Genomic DNA, 8,571 nt, shown 5'->3' with positions numbered 1-8,571 from the left:
TATGGAAAGGTTGGTCCAAACCACCTTTGTGGGGAGACCCCTGTAGGCTTCACCTACTGTACTGAACAGTTCAGGAGGCACAGAACAGAACTGACATCTTTATTACTGAGAATAGTCCCTAGTTCTTCTGTAGTACTTTTCATCAGTAGATCTCACAGCACTTTACAAAGGAAGTCAGCAGCATTACCCCAATTTTACAGATGGAGAAACTGAGGCAGGGGACAGTGAAGAGACTTGCCCAAGATCCAGTGCCAGAGCTGTGACTAGAGACTCTCAGGTCTCCTGAATCCTAGTCCAGTGCACTATCCTGTAGGCCACACTCCCTTCCTGCAGGTTCTACAGAGTATGGACTACCTGGCCCTAGGAACTTTATTACCTTAGCCAAGATCAAAACCATAGCCTGGTGCATTGTTCACAAAATGAGAGGCCACAATGTTACCCTGTGCAGTTGCTTAGTGTGTGTGTGTGTGTGCACATTTGATAGTACTGCAGGCAGCTGGAAATTGAGCCGTATCATAGACTCCATGCATTATTTATTGATGATACTTTCTAGGAGAAATCAAATACGCTGATTAGATTCCTCCTGAAAAGCATCAGTAGGTTTATGAATGCAAGGCAGGTGGCTGACTGGCAGCTGGATAATGCCTGTAGCATCCCTTACAGGGATCTGATTGATTTCAATGGGCTTCAGATTAGGCTATTAGCCCTTTCTTCTCTTAAGTATTTTATTTCCTGGCCCCTACACTGTCCGTTGTTAAGTTCTTCTTTTTAACATCCACCTCTGTGGCGCTGCCTCAAATGAAGTTGTCTTGTAGATAGATAGATATAAAAAAGTCTCTATTTGTTGTTCCCTTTTCCCATTGGTAGCCTGTGATACTGTCTGTCTTTAGACTCTAAGCTCCTCAGGCAGGGATTGTTCCTCCTGGAATGGTTGGACAGCACCTAGCACATAAATAATACCCGTACTAATACCAAGTAATGGATGCTAGGCTAAAGATATGATAATTTCTTGGATTGCTTAGCTCATATTTAGAAGATATAAATCAGATTTGCTTTCCCTTATATTTTTTGTCCCTTCTTGGTTATTCATGATTTTTCAGAATTACTTACCTGATTGGTAAGGTGGGGCTTGATTTTTAAAAGCGATCCGCAGCCAATAGCTCCCATTTAGGCACCAAAACAAGGCCGTGATTCAGCAAGGGACATAAGCACGAGTAGCCTCACTGAGGTCAACGGGGCTACCCATCTGATGAAAGATGAGCACGAGCTCAGGACCCTGGCTGAATCAGGGCTGCATACTCGTGCAGGAATGTGAGTTATTTTTCATATAATACTTTGCCTCACATGTGGCTGGCCTTAAACAACATGCATGGGGTCAATGAGCCATCCCAATTCCTACCCGTCTCTGTGCAGGACTCAGCCAACATAGTCTTTGTGCTTCCTTGTGCTCCAAGCTGAAAGGGGCGGAATTGAGAAATGTCCGCACCCCCATCTATACCCCAAATGGAGTTAACTCAGCACAGGAGGAGGCCACAGTACAGCTTTTCAGAGGCTCACACAGCTGTTGCTCTGGCATAAGCTTGCTCAGAGTCCCAGGAGGTTTTGGTTGGCTCCTTCACACAAGACTCGTCATCACTTAAAACAATAGCCTGGTCCTGTATGTGAATTTCTTTACCCCTAGCTGGTATGAGGTAGCCACCAGTGAGGAAAAATACAGTGGCTCTTCAACAAGGCACAGTGGGCCAACTATACTTTAGCACAGTAAGCCAAGAATGCTTTATTGAACTGAAAGTACAAGGCAAATTTTAGGCAGGTTAAATATAATTGTCCTGTTTGCAATTTGACCAGGACATCAGAGCCATGGGTTGTCTAGTGACCACAATAGGTAGGACTTTGTCTGAAAGACAAATAAATGTACTAAACTTGCATATATGTTAAGCAGGGTGGGAATGGGCTGTGAAGAGCCTTGAAAATGAAGAGAAATGGTTTGTGTTTGGTGAGATGAAGAAGGAGCCAGTGGNTCTAGTGACCACAATAGGTAGGACTTTGTCTGAAAGACAAATAAATGTACTAAACTTGCATATATGTTAAGTAGGGTGGGAATGGGCTGTGAAGAGCCTTGAAAATGAAGAGAAATGGTTTGTGTTTGGTGAGATGAAGAAGGAGCCAGTGGAAGGATGCAAAGAGAGGGATGATATGGTCAAAGTGAAAAGCCAGGAACAGGAACTTTGCTGTAGAGATCTGAGATCTGTAGTGAACAAGGAAAGATGCATTTGTCAAGGTGTCACGTGGTATGCACACCCCATCCCCCTTTGGTGGTGGAGTGGGGTTGTGATACCATAGTGGTTACAGTCTACCAGACTGTCCTTAGGCTGAAAGCAGCATGGCCCAGGGGCTGGAGTCAACATGGTGGCCCTTGGGTACAGGGCAGCACAGCTTAATGGCCAGAGTCAACAGAACTGTCCTTGGGGTCAGGGCAGCATGACCTAGTGGCCAGTGTCTATGCAGCTACATTGGAGTCAGGGCTGTGCAGCCTAGTAGCTAGAGTCAATACAACTGCCATTGGGGTCAGGGCTGTGTGGCCTAGTGGCCAGAGTCAGGGAAGTGGGCCACCACATAAGGATGGGTGGCAGCCAGGGTAGGGGGACCTGGCCCTCCCTCTCCAACTAGTCCCAGCCTAGGGCCCTGTCAGTGACAGGGGTGGTCATCACATAGTCAGCAGGGAATCCTACCACAACATGCTGACCTGAGTGGGAGATACCATTCCCCCCACCTCCCTGGGCCACTTCCTACCATGTCCATGTCCATGTAGCAGTCGATACATCATTGGGGTACCTGGCAGGGGTAGCTCCCTGGAAGTCTGACCCCTGGCAGTTGACTGAAGGTAGCAGGTGTCCAGTCTGATCCCCAGATTCTCAGGTTCCTTCAGTCAGTGGCTGTAGCAACTCCTGGCTTGGAGGCTCCACCAAGTTTCCTCTCTCCTCAGTAGTCAGCCTAGAATAAGCTGGACTGCTCCCTTTTATACTGAGGCAGCAGTTGGGGCATGCCCAACATAGTCTGCGGGACTTCCATAGTGTGAGGTTAACCCTTTGTTGCCCAGTGTGAGGCATGCACATCCCGTCACAAAAGACCAGAGAGAAGGATGTTGCAGTAATCCAAGATGTGATAAGATGAGGGCCTGAATGAGAGCTTTAGCTGTGTGGATGAGTAGGAAAGGCTGTATCTTAGAGATGATATGTAGAAAGAATTTGGCAAGATTTAGATACAGCCTGGATGTGAGGACCCAGAGAGAGGTCAGAGTTGAAGATGACACACCTAAATTACAGGCTTGAGTAACAAGGAGGATGGTGGTGGCATACACTGTGACTGAGAGAGGAGGGAGAGTTTTAGGGGAAAGATTAAGAGCTCTGCTTTGGCATTGCTGAGCTTAATCTGGCATTGGACATCCACGAGGAGATACCCAAGAGACAGGCTGAGATTTTAGTTTGGACAGAAGACAGGTCCAGAATGAAGAGGTAGATCTATGAGCCATCGGCATAGGGATGACAGTGGAATTTGTATACATAGTTGAATTTATGTCTGTGTGTATTACAATGGTCCCTAGAGAGCCTGGGGAAAATCACTGTGCAAGACCCTACACAAACACATAGGGAAAGACAGTCCCTTCCCTCAGGATCTTACACATCAATATCTTTCTGGCATTGAGATGCAGAGAACAGACTCTAATATCCCAGGTACCATTGCAGCAGAACCACAGAGGGAACTATCACCTCTTTTCTCTGTCTTATGCCTCTGCATCTGCAGCCCCAGGTCACACTGAACACTTTAGTTCCACATAGCACTCCAAACTCATACGTAGTCACGAATCACCACCTCAAGGTCTCTGTAGACTTTCTCCCTCTCATGTTTCTTTCATATTATTCCCTTCTCCTCCAGATTGACTAGCTTGTATTTTGCCATGTTATTGCCCTACCATATTTGCAAGGTCTTGAAGCCCCTTTGAATGTTTTTTCTGTTCTCAATAGTATTTGCAACACGTCTCAGTTTGTCACATGTGCTTAATACCTGCCAGATTTCTTGGTACGTAATTAGCAGTGGCATATCTGCATGGCATGAATTGGCTTTTTAAATTTTTTTCCACTTTTTTGTGTGTGTAGGGTATGCACTTGGCTTCCATCAGCTGTCCTTGTACATGACTGCAGGCAACACGTCCATTTCAGTCTGCAAAACTAAAGGTGACACGGTAATATGGTCTTGATTCACTTTCTTCATCTGTAATTATAGGCCTTCAGGTGGGTCATCAATTTTTTCACTGCACAGAATGCCATCTGCTGGGTAAAGTGTGGAACAAGCTTTTCTGAGATAATCAGCTTGTGTGTATGAGTAATAGGACATTGCCAATATTCTGTCTAGTTGTTGGTACTAGGGTAACAGGAATATCTATACAGCTGATGTTGTATATTTAAAGATAAATGGAACCAATGAAGCTGTTCAATTTTTTTTAAGTGGAAATGATTTTCCTTAAAAATACCTGTTTAAACTGGCAAGAAAATCTGTTAGGACAGAATGCAGGGACAAGGTGGGTGAGGCAATGTCTGTTGTTGGACCCGCTTCTGTTGGTGAAAGAGACAAACTTTCGCAGTTCAGTCTGGGAAAGGAACTCGGGATACGTCTATGCTGACACTGCTACAGCTGCAGTGCTGTAGCTGGGCGTTATGGACTGGGATGTAGACAGCATAGCCGAGTAGTCAGAGCAGGAGCCAGGTCTAGTGGGCAGAGCAGACGCCCAGGTTGGGGACCAAAGCCAAGAGTCATCAGCTGAATCAGCTGCCAGTTACCAGAGCCAGGGGTCAAACCAGAGTCAGAACCAGGAATCAAAGCTGAGGCCCAGAGTCAAGTAAGCATCAGGGTCAGAAGTCATAGGCCGGGGTAGGAGCCAGGACTGGTAACTGATAATTGGAGGTGAGGTGTAAGGGCAGAAACTGGAGGAAAGGCAAGGATCAAACAAACACAGAGCGGGAGCACGCTGGGAACAGGAGATGAGGCAGGGGTGAGGTAGGAGCCAGGGGCAGAGCAGGAAACCGGAACAGGGTTGGATGCAGGCATAAGTGCTGGGGTCCAATGCAACCACAACAGGAAATCACCTTGCTCAGACTAACTTCCTGTGCCTCCTTCTGGCTTAAATAGTGTGGTTGGACCAATCAGTGGAACCCAACGATTCTCCAGTGAGGGCTCCCATGGCAGAGAAGATATTTTGCATTACCTTCCTTGGGTAGGTCTATCTCATTCTGCATGTTCCTTGAAGCTGTGCCTCTACATCTCTTTTATGCTGCTCAGTGTAATACAGAAAACAATCATGTACGCTAGCCTTTAAAGCTTATATTAACGGACATTGACCTTTTTTTAAATCAACCTCACTGCATACAAGTAACATGATATCCCATATTATGAACTCTCGAGATTTTATTGCAAATCCAGACTTATTTGGTGGTTTCTCTCACAGCCTCAGCTCCCAGAGTCATGTGATTATGTGAGACTCTTAGTTTTCTTAAAAAAATAAGCTTCCATATTTCATGGATGCAGAGGAGTGCTTGAAAACAGAACATCCTAAAGGCTCAGAACCAGAAGACAAATAAAAAACACCCCAAATGTATTATTTTTTTAAAGATTTTGAAGGTGATCTCAGGATTTGAGGGAGGCCTGAATCATGATTTTTGAAAATTAGGGGTTGGCAATACTAGTGTCCATTCACTTGATAGGCTATATTCCTTTTTCCTACCCTTTGTCTCGTCTGGTTAGATTTTACCCTCTTTGGAGCAGGAGCTATGTCTTATTACATGTTAGTACAGCTCCTAGCACAATAAAGCCCTGATCGGGTTTGGGACCTGCAGGTTCCACTGAATTATAAATAATAATGGTTATCTAAAGAAAAGACATATTGAACCCGCCCTACCAGTCCATGTTAATTATAGCCAGTAGTTTCAGAGCTAGGAATATATTTTGCTAATGTTTAAAGACAAATTACTTACTTGTTCTGATAGCCAAATGGCTTAAATTTAATCCATCTTTACATGCAAGTATTTTAGTATCATATAAACTAGCTTTCCATTGAGACAGTTAGAAAGGTGTGATTTATGTGGTGGTAAACAGACAAGGTATTCTGAGCCTGATCTCACAACAAAGGTTACAGTTTTCAGGGTTGGCAAGCTGCATGTCCAGGCTACATCCCCACCCAGCCTGTTCACAGCAAACGTTTCCAGTGCACCCAGGAAGGAAGAAAAGGTTGCACCTGGGAAATGATATGAGGAATATCAGGATGGATAGTCCTATCTAAGGTAATGCACTTCATTAAAATCTCATGCCACTTTTTAAATGTGTTGGACTTCTTCAATAAAACATACCACAGGTACTGAAGGCATCACACAGCGTGATACGAAATGTGAGGTGTCTTACAACTTTTTTTTAAGAGAGATATCCAGGGATATTCTTGTGAAATTTTAGGAAAACACTGGTCATTTGGCACAATCTGATCCATTTCAGAGGCCAAATGCTTCCTTCTTCAGTAGTATTTTATTGACCCCTCATCTCCAACAGAAATGAATTAGCTGCATCCAGAGAAGAAGGGATGTTGGAGATGTCAGTCTCACTGCGTCTATACCAGGGGCTGGTTGGCATACCAGTGACACTCCGGGGTGTGGATTTTTCACACTCCTGAGTGCCGTAACTATGTTGATCTTAGTTTTAAGTGTAGACCAAGCCTAATAAAGTGGTCTGATTATCAAAAGTGCTGAGGACCCACCAACTCCCTCTGAAGTCAATGGGACCTTCCCAGTGATCAGTGCTTTTGATCATCTAGCCACATATATGAGGATACAGGGATTTAAGATCTTAATTTTAGGCTCGCATATTTGAAAATATTGGCCTTGAGCTTTAATTACAGTCACCTGTTATTTCACAGATGCCTAATCAACATATGTTGGGGTCTGGTGAATATTCAGTTTTGAAACATGTTATTTACTGTTTCACAGATTTGTGTCCCTAGAATTTGTCTTTTCTTTTTTTGACAGAACCATAAGGAATGGGAGATAGCTGGTCACGTTAGTATATAACCAAACCCACTTAGACCACCATCTGTAATCCGGCCCGAATTTGCTTTACTGTTTTCCTCCAAATCTAGATTTTCCATCAAGCTTGCTGCAGGAATATCACAACTGATCTGAGCTGCACAGCATGTAGGAATTATGAGAGAGGAGGAAATGAAGAATAAAATGTGTTACGAATGCAAAGTCAGATATTGCACAAAGCACAGAGCTGGAAAGCCACAGTCTGAATTTATATTAAAAAAGGAAAAGTATGTGCATTGGAATAAAATAACAGTACCAGAGGAGAGCAAAAACCATTAGAGCAAAAAAAGCAGGTCTGCAGCAAATATTAGTTTTGCTTTTCATAGATCTCGATGGTATTATTTATTGAGTTAGGGAGCATGAAGATATTTCTACTTGCATGAAGGAAAGACTTGACACCAAGTTGTAGAAATCCGAGGAGGCAAAAGCTGCTTTTCTGAGTTCACTTGCCTCTTTTATTATCTAAGATTACACATGCGCAAATGCACAGCACAAATCAAAATTTCTTACAAAAATCTTCCACCATGAGCATAAACAGCATAGCAAACTACAAAACATCCCCAGCTGCAAACACAGTAGTCAGTGTGAGAAACTGCAGAAGAGGGAAGCTACAAAACACTGCCAGGTGCAGACGAGGCCGCCTGTGTGAAAGCAAGGCGGGAGGATGGAGGATAGCCAAGTTCCTGTGATAAGCAAGCCGGGTGTGCCCAGCTTGCAAGCAAGAACAAAATGCCCCAATTAAAGGAGCACCCAGGCCTGTGGGCCCGGGGTCATTCCTACACTTGCACAGGATCATCTCTTACATTCTGATTCCATACCTTTCAGCCTAAGTGTTTCCGTTGCTATAACAACACAATGCTTTTGTTCTCTGATTGAATTTTTGATCACATAATTCACCTTGTTTTAATATCTTTAGGAGTTTGTTTGTAGCAGGGCTAGCGCAATGTTTCCATGTTTAGGTCACACTTTAGGGAAATGGCTTTTTGTCCCCTCCTGCAGTTGTCATTTCATTAATCAAGGATCTGGGACATTTGCTGTCCTGTCCCTGAACTTGGGAGAGAGCAGAGACTACACTTCCCTTCTCCCATAGAAGCAGATCACCCACAAGGAGATGGGTGGGGGCCTGGAGGCAGAGAACCCATGGCACCTCCCCATCCCAACTTCCAACTGGGAGGAAGTAGATGAGTGGACGCAGTCTCGCCAGCTCTTGTGGTTTTATCAAGACTTTTGCAATTTTTTTTCTTATGGAAGCTGTTGCTCCTGCATATCATATGATAACACGAGAATCTCAGCTTTCTCTCACTGTAATATGTGCATTGAAGGCAGACACCTGAAGACCTTCTCTTGCAAAGAAGGGAAGACATTTCTGCCTCTAACTGTGCCTCTCACAGAAGCCCAGCCAGCTCCCTTGAGCTGCTTAGATTGTAAAGAAATAGATCTCTCTCTC

Source organism: Chelonoidis abingdonii, chromosome 3 (assembly GCF_003597395.2).
Source record: "Chelonoidis abingdonii isolate Lonesome George chromosome 3, CheloAbing_2.0, whole genome shotgun sequence".
NCBI lineage: Eukaryota > Metazoa > Chordata > Testudines > Testudinidae > Chelonoidis > Chelonoidis abingdonii.
The sequence above is the reverse complement of the archived record's forward strand: the minus strand, read 5'-3'. Positions refer to the sequence as shown.